General features: G+C 40.1%; 1 long non-coding RNA gene across 2 annotated transcripts in view; it reads right to left on the bottom strand.

Moving 5' to 3' along the window:
- Positions 1 to 13205, bottom strand: part of LOC138988998 (uncharacterized) — a 176541-nt gene that overhangs the window by 123002 nt on the left and 40334 nt on the right. The window contains exon 4 of one of the 2 annotated variants that reach the window (XR_011465249.1): positions 8245 to 8434. The exons of the other annotated variant lie outside the window; for it this stretch is intronic. This is a non-coding gene — a long non-coding RNA (uncharacterized lncRNA). Of the gene's footprint in view, positions 1 to 8244; positions 8435 to 13205 lie in introns of those variants that run through there. 2 annotated transcript variants of the gene reach the window in all.

Here is a 13205-nt window from a genome sequence, read left to right on the forward strand (position 1 = left end):
CTCTTGGAGTCACTTGGACTGCAAGGAGATCCAACCAGTCCATTCTAAAGGATATCAGTCCTGGGTGTTCATTGGAAGGAATGATGCTAAAGCTGAAACTCAGTACTTTGGCCACCTCATGTGAAGAGTTGACTCATTGGCAAAGACTCTGATGCTGGGAGGGATTGGGGGCAGGGGGAGAAGGGGACGACTGAGGATGAGATAGCTGGATGGCATCACCGACTTGATGGACATGAATCTGAGTGAACTCTGGGAGTTGGTGATGGACATGGAGGCCTGGCGTGCTGCAATTCATGGGGTCGAAAAGAGTCGGACATGACCGAGCAACTGAATTGAACTGAACTGAACTAGTCTCTAGGTCTCTTCCTAGACATTTTATGCACATGCAAATGGTCGATCTCCCTGATGTCTTTCCAGACAGGGTCTCTCTGTAAGCCACTGATCTTCGTTCTCTTTACACATGTAAGTGTTCTGTGCTCTTCTTAGCCTCTCCCTTCAGCCCTAATGGGACACACATGAAGGCACCCTCCATCTCTCTTTGGAATTCCCTCCAGACTCTGTCTCTTAAATGTCTGGTCCTATCTGCTTAGCCTTGGTGACTTCAGTTTTCCTTCCTCTGAGTTCAGCCCCTTTAGAGAAATGCTTACTCTGAATCTGGGGGTTGACTGTTGATTTTGGCTTTGATCCCTTGGTTTCAGCCTTTTGCATCTCTCTTGGATTCAGGCTCTGCAGTTCACAGGCAGATCTGACCCCTGAAACCCCCTCCAAATCTGAAAAGTGTGAAAGTATTAGTCACTCAGTCATGTCTTACTCTTTGCAGCCCCATGGACTATAGCCTGCCAGGCTCCTTTGTCCACGGAATTCTCCAGGAAAGAACACTGGAGTGAGTAGCCATTCCCTTCTCCAGGGGATGTTGGGAACCATCACACACCCTCACCTTTCTTTTCTTGCATTTCAGAGAACATAGGCTGTTTGGTTTTCCCCTCATGCCTTTGTTTCATCTTGTTTCCTTTTTTTTTTTTTTCTTGCTTGTAAATGGCCAGTCATTATCAGAAATTTCAATGCATCTAGACTAATGAACTTGGTGCCCTTTACATGTTCAGAGATAATAAAGCAAAGACCATGGTCTTCACGTTATAGCTCCTTCCCTCTGTGAGAAGGAACCTCTATCTCTTTACCCAGTCATTGGCTAGCATACCCCTGTGACCTCTATCAGAATCAGAAGCGTCTCCAGTTACATCAACAGTCTGCCATGTCAGGAGCACTTAGCTACAACTCAGATTCTTTTCCTGTTGGTATCTGGGAGAAAAAAAATACACCAAGGACCACATTTCTCCAAGTGGCTGATGAAACATGCAGAGCCACACTAACAGAAATCTGGTTTTGTAAACAATAAACTCTGGCTATAGCCTTTCAGGTTGAACTCATTTGTGCCAGCCAAAAGAGTCTGTGGTGTACCAGGGTTTTCATAAGATAGGATCACAAACTCACACAGTTGGAGATTTTCCCAATATAAAAAAATTGATGATAGTAAAGCAGTGCCCTCCAAGCAATAATGAATTTCAAGAAGGTGATTAGAAAATAAAACTGATTGTGTCCTCTTTATGAAGTAAATTAAGCTGACTAAAGTAAAATACCCTTAGAATATAATCAGACATTATTATTTGTCTTTCTACTTCTCTCTGGCAAAAATATAATTCACTTTTATAAGTCAGTCACTAAAATACCCTTCTTTGGGGACTTCCCTGGCAGCCTGGTAGGTAAGACCCCACACTTTCAATGCAAGGGGTGCCTGTTCAATCCCTGGTCAAGGAACTAAGATGCCACATGCCATGCGGCCGAAAACTAAAAATTAAAAAAATAAATTTCTGATTACTCTTAGCCTTAACTTACTTTTTAAAAAATTATCCTTCTTTTATCTGTTAGGACAGAAGCATGGGTGCTTTGAATTTTCCCGTTCCTATTGCCATAGACTATGGAGACCCCAGGCTTCCCCGGTGGCCCTAGTGGTAAAGAACCCGTCTGCCAATGCAGGAGACATAGAGATGTGGGTTCGATTCCTGGGTCAGGAAGATCCCATAAAGGAGGACATGGCAACCCACTCCAGTATGCTTGCCTGGAGAATCCCATGGACAGAGGAGCCTGGTGGGCTATGATACATAGGGTCACAAGGAGTCAGACACGACTGAAGCGACTTAGCATGCATGGACACATGGAGCACCTTGGAAGTATGATGTCCATCCATTAAACTATGTAATATCATTAGAAAATGGCTTCATCTTAATTAGTAGGACGATGGAACCAGTAACTTGTATTTATGAGTTAATTCTGAAGGCTTATTAGGAAGCTAAAACTGGACCAATGAACTTATTATTATATGCACATGATATCTGGACTTTATGACTGAGAAAAGCTTGTGATTCTACAGTATACATTCTATAGTATAAATTTTGTCTGTGACCTGAGTTTTCAAGATAATTGCCAATGATAACTCAAAGTATATGAGTTTATTCAAAGCAATACATTCATTATATTTTGCACACTTATCGTTTTTTGTTGAAACCATCCTAGAGCCTCTGGCATTAATATTTTCATGTACAGAGATCTTGGGATGTAAAATTAATCTCTTATAAGCTGTTATGTATGAATCTATGACTAAAGCTGCATCTAGGTGGATTGGCACTAGTTTGAAATGTCTAATCCTGTCTGTTATGATTTACTCACTAACTTCAGGATAAAAGTTTTTGGCCAGGAGTCAAACAAGATAACAGGAAACAAAGCAAGAGGTCAGCTCGACAGGGTGCTTCACTTTCTGTCTCCTTCATTCCTACCCAGTCTCATGTTTGTCTCGTCTCATACTTGACTAATCTTCTAACAAATAAAAACTTGTAGATAAAGGGTAAGAATGGCTGTCACTTGGAAAGGGAGAAGCCAGGGCAATGATTGCACACGTCCTTCTCACTTTCAGCTCTATAAGAAGCCCTGGCGCATTTAGCTTGTATTGGCCACATTCTCAAATCCTCAAATGCTCTCCATTTTCAAAGTTAAGTTTAAGGTCAAAGGTAGTCATTTCTTTACCTAGCAAACTAAAACCAATAAGGAAAATATTAAACTAAACTGGGCCACGAACCATCAGATCCCTTTCAGTTTTAGTAGGAAAAACATCAGGATCAGTTCCAGTGCTAGACTGAGAATGAGTACAGCTAAAAGGAAAGAAAGGGATAAAGTTAGACAAGTTATGCACTAAGGTTCTCTTTATAAATTATTACCAATATTAAATCCTAGAAAATATTCAGCCTCAGTTAATATCTATCCCTTAATATATAAATATTTTGGTAATTCTTTCAACATACTGACATATATAATGAAGACATTATCTGTATTAAATGCCTGATAAATTGCAAATAAAAGTCTTCTTGCAAAGGGTTTGATCTTGCAAAGGGTTTGATCGATCAAACCAAATAGGAAGGAAGGTCATCAGAATAACTGTCATCAGAAAATCCCTACTGAATACCCTCAATGTAAGTCACTCCAGTAGACACCAAATAGGAAGGAAGGTCATCAGAATAACTGTCATCAGAAAATCCCTACTGAATACCCTCAATGTAAGTCACTCCAGTAGACACTAACAGTGAAAAATACACGAGGCGATCTTTGCACTAAAAATCTTGAAATCTAGCTGGAGACATCAGATGTGACATCCCATAGCCCCTGACAGCTTCTTACCTCCTAAAGTAGAGATTGACCAGAAACATGACAACTGCAGGATGGTCTTGAGGTCTCAGTTGAGGTTAAAAACCTGAAATTGGTATATGGCATACTGTTTGGTAATCCTGTCTAGACTCACTCAGCAGCCCAAGTGTCAGAGTATAGACATCAAGGTCCACATATATCCATAAAAAAGAAAACTGAATTTGCTATATAAGTAGCTTGATCTTATAAATATATCTTTGTTATCAGCTTATAAAAATTTCTATGGCTGTAGGAACACAATAATATCCTAATAAAGCAGCGGCTAGAATTTTGGAATAAAACATACAAACAATGGTTATTCTTCCTTCTCTTCCATTTGACTGACATGTGATTTAAACTCAAGTTTCTCAGCACAACCTATTTCCTCATCTGTAAAATGGGAATTATCTTTGCTTGCCTCTTCAGAACACAGTGGTGGAAACAGCTGAGAAAAATATTTGAAGATATCCTGTTACCTTCAGGGAGGTTTTCCTTGTGCTCATCTTTCTATGCAGCATAAAGTTCTTTGAGTTTACTCCTTTATAAAAATATTCAAGCCATATTAATATGGTCTAAAGGTGCACATAAATTCCACTTCTAGGTATATATGCAAGAAAAACACACACACACACACACACCAAGAAAATGTCTGCAAATGATCATAGCATCATTATTTATAACAGTGCAACAAACACTCTTTCCTTCAGTTGAAGAACAGATCAACAAAATATGGCATATCCATGTAATGAATGGCTACCCAGCTATAACAAGGAATGAAATCTTAATACATGATACAACATGGAGAAACCTCGAGAACAGTATGCTAAGTTAAAGAAAGCAGCTATAAAGACCACATATTATGTTGTTCCATTTATATACAAATCTAGAGTAGACAGATTCTTAGAGACAGAGAGGTGAGAGATTGCCTAGGATTGAGGAGGCGGTGAAGGAAAGGAGAGGCAAAGGGAGGGACTGTTAATGTGAAATGTCTTCTTGGGGTGATGGAAATATTCTGGAATTAGTGGTGATGGTTGCACAAGTTTGTTAAAATACTAAAATCCATTGAAATATACACTCTAAATCTAGACTGCATTTTATGATATATAAATTGTTTCTCAATAAAGTTCTTAAAATGCATACAAACCACCCTCTCAAAAGAAAAACCCACAAAAAGAGCACTTGTCGTTTCAGTAACCTGAAGGATAATGCTTTCAGCAATGTACCCAAAAGTATTTTATCTAAGCAAGTTTAGCTCCTACATATGCATTTGAATTGTAATACCCATCATCTCAGATGCAGCAGCAAGCCTAGAGAACTCAAATAAATTTGCTCTGACATTAGGTGACACAGAAGAAACCATTCCTGCTCTACTGAATCCACATTTTCTTAATCTAACCTTCCCTGTCATTCTGAGAATTCCTTACTTTCACATACAATCTCTGATGTTGAATAGCCTCTAAAGATCCACATAACCCCAGTTTGCTTGCTACCAAGGGCTGATTTTGACAGGACCAAAGTTTAGTTGCTTTGGTACAAAGTTCAAAATAGTTTAAACCATTTCAATAGAGACAATATAATATATAGAATGAGATGCTCACACGGACAGGATAAGTTCTTGTGAATGCGACAACTAGAATAATGGGTACTTCCAGCATGCCAGGGGTTCTTCTAAGTGTTTTCCTTAAAGTAATTCATTTAATCTTCATAAAAGCTCAACAAGACAGATAATTATTTTATACCCATTTATAAAAATCAGGGCATCAAAGCAAAGAGAAAATAAATGTCTTGTCCAAGTTTCTGCATCTAGTAAGTGACTGGGCTGGGCTTCAAGTTCAGGCAGCTTGACCCTAGAAATCTGAACTCTAGATCTTCACTCAACATGCCTCTGAAATATAGTAGAGTATGTAGAATAGAGGACAGTTCCTGCCCTCAAATAACTCCTATTTACTTAAGGACAGATAACGTATCTATTAGGAGAGAGCAGAAGAATTCAAAGAGCCAAATTAGGAGTTTAAGTGACCAACTTCTTAGCACACCCAGACAAAAGGACATGTGAGGGTGCAGTGAGAAGGTAACCATCTGCATGCCAAGGAGAGAAGCCTTAGGAGAATCCAGTTCTGCCAACCTTGATCTTGAACTTCCAACTTTCAGAACCATGAGAAAGTAAATTTCTGTTGTTAAGTTCTGCGGTGTTTTGTTATGGCAGCCCTGGCAGACTAATACATAATCCTCCCCGTCTCTTCTCACAGCATGCTCTAATTCTTCCAGTAGAATTTCCATCACATAACATTATAATGATCTGTTTTATTTTCTACATCTCCTTTCAGCGTAGAATATACCCCAAGAGTGGACTTCCCTGATAGCTCAGCTAATAAAGAATCTGCCTGCAATACAGGAGACCCCAGTTCGATTCCTGGGTTTGGAAGATGCCTTGGAGAAGGGATGGGCTACCCACTCCAGTATTTTGGGGCTACCCTGGTCTCTCAGATGGTAAAAAATCCACCTGCAATGCACGAGACCTGGGTTCAAACCCTGGGTTGGGAAGATCCCCTGGAGAAGGGAATGGCAACCCATTCCAGTATTCTTGCCTGGAGAATCCCCCTGGACAGAGAAGCCTGGTGGGCCACAGTCCATAGGGTTACAAAGAATTGGACACCACTGAGCGACTAAGCACAAAATAGCATAACCCAAGAGCAAGGATTTATATTTCTTGTTCACCACAGTAGCCCTAGCTTCTCAGATAGTAGCTAGTGCCTTGTGGGCACTCAATAAATACTTTTGAATGAATAAATTAATAAATTAACATTTTAAAGATGACCAACATCTTAAAAGCCTTTTTATTCATCCCTTTTGAAGGGCTTACAGATAGATGGCCTTATTTTATGTATTTTAAGGTTTTTTCTACAAGTTCTGAGAGGACTTAAGATTCATTCACTGCCACAAAACAGTTAACCTCTGCAACACTAAATAGCATGATCAGTGTCTTTATCTTAACATCATGCTCCTTGGGGATATGAGCACACATTACTGAAAATGGCATAAGGGAGTTTTACTCCAGCTTGCATTTCAGTTCTCAGAATTCTGAGCACTCCACCTGCACCGTCACCCACATACGGAATTGGGGGCAGCTGCAAATATCTTGGGAGTGAGGTATTGTGAGCTTCGGAAGAGTAAGTAAATAAAGTAGTTGAGCGGAGAACCAAAGTAAGAAGAGAGTATGTCTAATATGACTCTAGTAAATCTCACAGGTGTTGTTTATCCTTTCTGAGCCTCAGTTTCCTCAGTTTTAAGATAGGCAGAATAATTCATCATTTACATGGAGTTGTTGTAAGTACCTATGGTAGTTTCTGGTACAAGTAACACTCAATTAATGATAGCTGCTGTAATATTAATGTAACTAAGTCAGTGCTTCGGTGATTTATTCAAGCAAGCTTTTTATCCAGGTAGTAGATACCAGAAGAAAGTTTTAAATATAGTTAAGCTCTACTTATTACTGCATATATAATCTATTATTTTAGGTCATTTTAGTTCAGCAAGCAATTAAATGATCATTTCTTACATGTCAGCCCTATGGTACCATAGATGGATCTGTTCATTTGTACATATGGTACAAATGGAAACAAAATAACTGTTTCAGGTATAGAAAACAAACTTATGGTTACAGAGGGGGAAATGGAAGAGGGATAAATTGGGAGATTAGGACTGAAATATACACACTCCTGTATATAAAACAGATAACCAATAAGAACTTACTCGGTAGCAGAGGGAACTCTGCTCAATATTCTGTAATGACCTATATGGAAGAAGAATTGAAAAAAAAGAAAGAGTTGAATACAGGGTATATGTATAATTGGTTCACTTTGCTGTACAACTGAAACTAACACAATATTGTAAATCAACTATACTCCAATAAAAATTAATTTGAAAAAATAAAGTAACTGTGTCATCATAGACTAGCAAACAGGGCATAGGCACAAACTAATAAATCTATATTATACATACAATCCTGAGAAAGACAGATGGGCAAACTCATTTGCTCACTAGCTCAGAGGACAGTGGAGAAAGGACAAGGTATTATGAAAAACCATAGAAAAAAGGTGCCATCTGAGCTGGGCCTTAAAAGAAGAGTTAGGGAATTCCCTGGTGGTGCAGTGGTTAGGACTATGCTCTCTCACTGCCAAAGGCCCCAGGTTCAAACCTGGTTGGGAAGTAAGATCCTACAAGTCACACGGTATGGCCAAAGTGTGACCATGGCTGGGGAGGCAGGAGCAGTAGGGCTTTCTTGCTAGATAACACTCTTCTTCACTTACTGTTCATGGAAAACAGGCCTCAACAGGCCCAGTGACAGCATGGCTTCAGTCCTTCCAACTTGCTAATTAAAAGCCTATCTTGGGTTCATATTACAGGTATGCCGACAGGAAGAGAACAGGCAAGAAAGGGCCTAAACACCCAGGGTATTCACAGGTGGAGGAGAGCAAAAATTTTACCTTTTATCTGGTTCAAGCTGTTGGGCTCAAGCACCTGTAAGGTTGAATTTGTGTTGAGATACGGACAACAAGGGCCCAAATTGCCAGCAGTCTCTGATATTCCCCTTCATGGACACAGGGAGTGACATCAGGTTGCCGCATTGGGAAAGACCCACATAAAAGCATAAGGTCTTATTAAGCTTCCCCAGAAGACAGTTTGAAACAGTCTAATGCCTCTGGAACAGAAAAGAATGAAAATAAAGAGTGCTGTAATTTAGATGTTAATATCTCATCAAGTTTTATGTGTTGGGAAAGGGAGGAGTGGTGGGGACAGCTTTTGTAGTCTCTTTTTCAGAAGCAGATAATGTGGCAATAAATGGTTGGCTGCCCTCAAATCAGATGTTTTACGCTACCTTTGTGATCCATATTCCCCACTATATGGTAACATCAAATCAGAAGAGGTAGATATGAGGGCTCTTTATTCTGAGGCCAGATCACAGCATGTGAAGAAACATGGTTGCATAAGGAAAGGAGTGCTTCTCCCGTGCCCTGGGCTGCAGGACGGACACCCAGGCACTTCCTAGCGACACAGAACACAATGAAGCTGTTACTCAGGAGAGAACCAGTCCCATGCCTAAACTTTCAGGCAACTAAAGCAAACCTAGAGGCACAAGGATGTGCTTCTCATAGAGCATTTTAAAGAGAATCATTGATAATAGAACTATTAGAATGCTATTGTGCAGGTAGAAAGTACTAAACTTCCATCAGAGTTTGACCACACCGTATCAGAACCACTAGTAGGATGTCACTCGTGTTATGAAGTGTGTGTCAAACGTGAAGGAGCAGGGGATTACTCCTATTGTTACTGTGGTGTGTGTGCAATGGCACTTTATTAGCATGACTAGTGCTGTCCCCAGATTACTATTTAATCCTTTAGTTCAGTTCAGCTCAGTTGCTCAGTCATGTCCGACTCTTTGCAACCCCATGGACTGCAGCACCGCAGGCCTCCCTGTCCATCACCAACTCCTGGAGTTTACTCAAACTCATGCCCATTGAGTCGGTGATGCCATCCAACCATCTCATCCTCTGTTGTCCCCTTCTCCTCTTGCCTTCCATCTTTCCCAGCATCAGGGTCTTTTCAAATGAGTCAGTTCTTCACATCAGGAGGCCAAAGTATTGGAGTTTCAGCTTCAGCATCAGTCCTCTAAATGAATATTCAGGACTGATTTCCTTTAGGATGTATTGGTTGGATCTCCTTGCTGTCCAAGGAACTCTCAAGAGTCTTCTCCAACACCACAGTTCAAAAGCATCAATTCTTTGGCATTCAGCTTTCTTTATAGTCCAACTCTCACATCCATACATGACTACTGGAAAACCATAGCTTTGCTAGATGGACTTTTGTTGGCAAAGTAATGTCTCTGCTTTTTAATATGCTATCTAGGTTGGTCATAACTTTTCTTCTAAGGAGCAAGCATCTTTTAATTTTATGGCTGCAGTCATCATCTGCAGTGATTTTGGAGCCCCTAAAAATAAAGTCTGTCAGGAATTCTGGAAATCTCCATGCCAGAATACTGGAGTGGGTAGCCTTTTCCTTCTCCAGGGTATCTTTCCAACCCAGGGATGGAACCCAGGTCTCCCACATTTCAGGTGGATTCTTTACCAGCTGAACTATCAAGGAAGCATTTAATCCTTGGTAAGGGCATATTGCTCGCCAGAAATGCTGCATTTTACATGGATGACATCACTGCATCTGCACAGGATGGAAACGTAGACCATTTGTATATGTTGTGTATATACACTACACTTTTCTGATGAGGAAACTAAGCCACAAAGATGTTAAGAAGGCCCTAGGTCACACAAATAATTAACAACAGAGTTGGAATTTCAACCTAGGCCATCCGGCTTCCTGTCTAAGCTGTTACTACTACTCATCTCTGTGTCCTTGCCCCCAGGCAGGAGAGCAGGGGGCCAAGGGCCAAGGGCATCAAGACAGAAATGTCTACCCTCATAGTGCTTCTAAATATTTCCCAAAACGTATGTCCTATCTAATTTCTAATGTAAAATTTCTGACATTAATGCGGCTTTGGTAAGGGACAAAATCTTGCATTTCCTAAGGGTAACTAAACCTCAAGGCACATTTACATAATGACTAAGTTTAAACTAATGTGTCAACAACCAGTGGAGAATTGGATATTTGAGAGGCTTTCCCTGGATATTACAAGGCCAGTATTGGTAAAATAACAGACAAAATGGCTAGAGTTAGCAAAAATACCCTCATTGCTTAATTCACAATATTGTCAGGGGTCACTGGAACACACTCTTTTTTTTTTTTTTTTTTAAACTTTACATAATTGTATTAGTTTTGCCAAATATCAAAATGAATCCGCCACAGGTATACATGTGTTCCCACTCTTAAAATCTCCTGCTCTTTTTATGTTTTCATAGTTTATACTATGAAACAAAGGTTCAGATATGTATTCACACCAAGCAGTTTAGGCAGAAAGTGCTGCATTTTTTTCCAAATGTGGATTATTAAAGCAGGCAATATGACTCTTTTTGATTTTAGGGAGAAATGTCTAATAGTCCAGCCTAAATTACCTTTAGAGCTATATCAGTCTCCTCTGTTTCTGAGTTCTTGTTATATGTATTTGGTGGTGTTGTTCAGTTGCTCAGTCATGTCCAGCTCTTTGCAACCCCATGGACCACAGCACACCAGGCTTCCCTGTCCCTTCACTATCTCCTTCACATGTCCATTGAGTTGGTCCAAACTCATGTCCATTGAGTCAAAGCCATCCAACCATCTCATCCTCTGTCACCCCCTTCTCCTCTTGCCTTCAGTCTTTCCCAGCATCATGCCTTTTCCAATGAGTTGGCTCTTCACATCAGGTAGCCAAAGTATTGGAGCTTTAGTTTAAGCATCAGTCCTTCCAGTGAATATTCAGGGTTGATTTCCTTGTGGATTGACTAGTTTGATCTCCTTGCTGCCCAGGGGACTCTCAAGAGTCTTCTCCAGCACCACATTTCAAAAGCATCAATTCTTCACAAGCATCAATGAATCATGTTGGTGTTTAATTATTTACTGTTTTGAACTACAATATTATTTTTTAATAATACTACAACTGTGTCTTCCCATCTGGGAGGCCTGAGTGTTGATTATACTTTTTACTCTCTCTTTTAGCAAAATTCTGTAGTCAATATCATTACTCAATAAATATTTGTTAAGATGATATTACAAATTCTCTTATTTAATCTATTGAGGTAGTCTGCTTTATTAGATTTCCACATATTGGACTCTTCTGGCATACTCAAAATCATATTTTCTGGAAAAGCTAAGAGGAAAGGGGATGTTTCCCCCAAAATTTTAAAAAACTCACCAACAAATCTACATATTTCAAGTATTTTGGAGTCAAGGGAGTAGACTTCAAAGAATATTTTTATTTTCCTTCAAAATGATAAATCTACTGAGATTTTCTACTTCTTAAGTTAATGTGGTACTTTATATTTTTGTGTTATCTAGGCTTTCAAATTTATGAAACTACATTTTTAATTTTATACATTTGTGTTTGTCTCTTATTAGCCAAAATTTCAGAAATGGAAACCTGATAGAAATAAAGAGGCATTTACTTGGGATTCACTAGAACTGAACTTATTTGCAAAGCAGAAACAGAGACACAGATGTAGAGAACAAACTTATGGTTACCAAGTGGGAAAGGGGAAGTGGTAGGATGAACTGGGAGATTGGGACGGACATACATATACTAATATGTATAGAATAAGTAACTAATGACAACCCACTGTAGAGCATAGAGAATGCCACTCAGTGCTGTGGGGGGACCAAGAGGGAAGGAAATCCAAAGAACAAGAGATGTATGTATACATATAGCTGGTTCGCTTTGCTGTACGGCAGAAACTAACACAACATTGTAAAGCAACTATACTCCAGCAAAAAAAAAAAAAAAAAAAAAAAGACTGCAGCCAGAGAGACACAGTGTCAAGAAGAACTTGAATTGTGTTCCACCAGATGCCAGAGGATGAGATGGCTGGATGGTATCACTGACTCGATGGACGTGAGTCTGAGTGAACTCCGGTAGTTGGTGATGGACAGGGAGGCCTGGCGTGCTGCGATTCATGGGGTCGCAAAGAGTCGGACACGAAAGAGCGACTGAACTGAACTGAACTGAGACGACAAAGTAGAGGAAGCTTATAAAGGCAAAAGCTACAAGGCCACAGCTAGTTACCCAAGTTGTGTGTCAAAAATTATAACTGGAGCTGGCAAGATGTGACGGTGTTAATCAAACAAGGATTGGTTGGGGTCTGAAGTGGTTACATAGTTACCAGGGAGATCTTGAGACCCTGAAGTTGCAGATGGCAGGTGTGGTTTCCTCGAGACTGGTATAGCTCAAAGCTCAAGTCCTCAGTGGTACAGGGAGGTGTCTGAGATCAGATCCTCAATGGCCACCTGATTTCCCTTGTGTGTGCCTGAGCTGTGATTACTCCATTATAATTTCAACTTGTCACTACCTTCTATGGATTCAGTGATTTTTTAAAACATTGATCTTTGCTTCACCCACATTCTTAATAACTTTCAGGAATATACTGGGCTGTTTGAGACTAACTAAATACACCCAGTGCACAGATAGGCATCTCTTCAGTATCTCCAGAACTGCTAGTAATGAATATCAGCAACCTGTTAGAAGCCTGGCAGGCTACAGCTCATGGGGTTGCAAAGAGTCAGATATGACTGAGTGACTGAGCACGCACACACACCACCTTTTATCATGACAAGAGCAAGTCTCTCACACCTGGCAGATCCCTCACTCCCTGCAGACCATGGAGCAGCAGCTGTTAGGGAGTGGAGAACAATTAGCAGCCCTAAGAATCCTGGAAGTATTGTACACTGTATTGCATTTTTCTTTATGAAATTCTTTCTGCCAGTTTCCATATCCTATGTTTTTACAGAAACTTTACACCTTTTAACGACTTTTTGCAACTAACCCTGGAGAAGGA

Source organism: Bos mutus, chromosome 8 (genome assembly GCF_027580195.1).
Source record: "Bos mutus isolate GX-2022 chromosome 8, NWIPB_WYAK_1.1, whole genome shotgun sequence".
Taxonomy (NCBI): Eukaryota; Metazoa; Chordata; class Mammalia; order Artiodactyla; family Bovidae; genus Bos; species Bos mutus.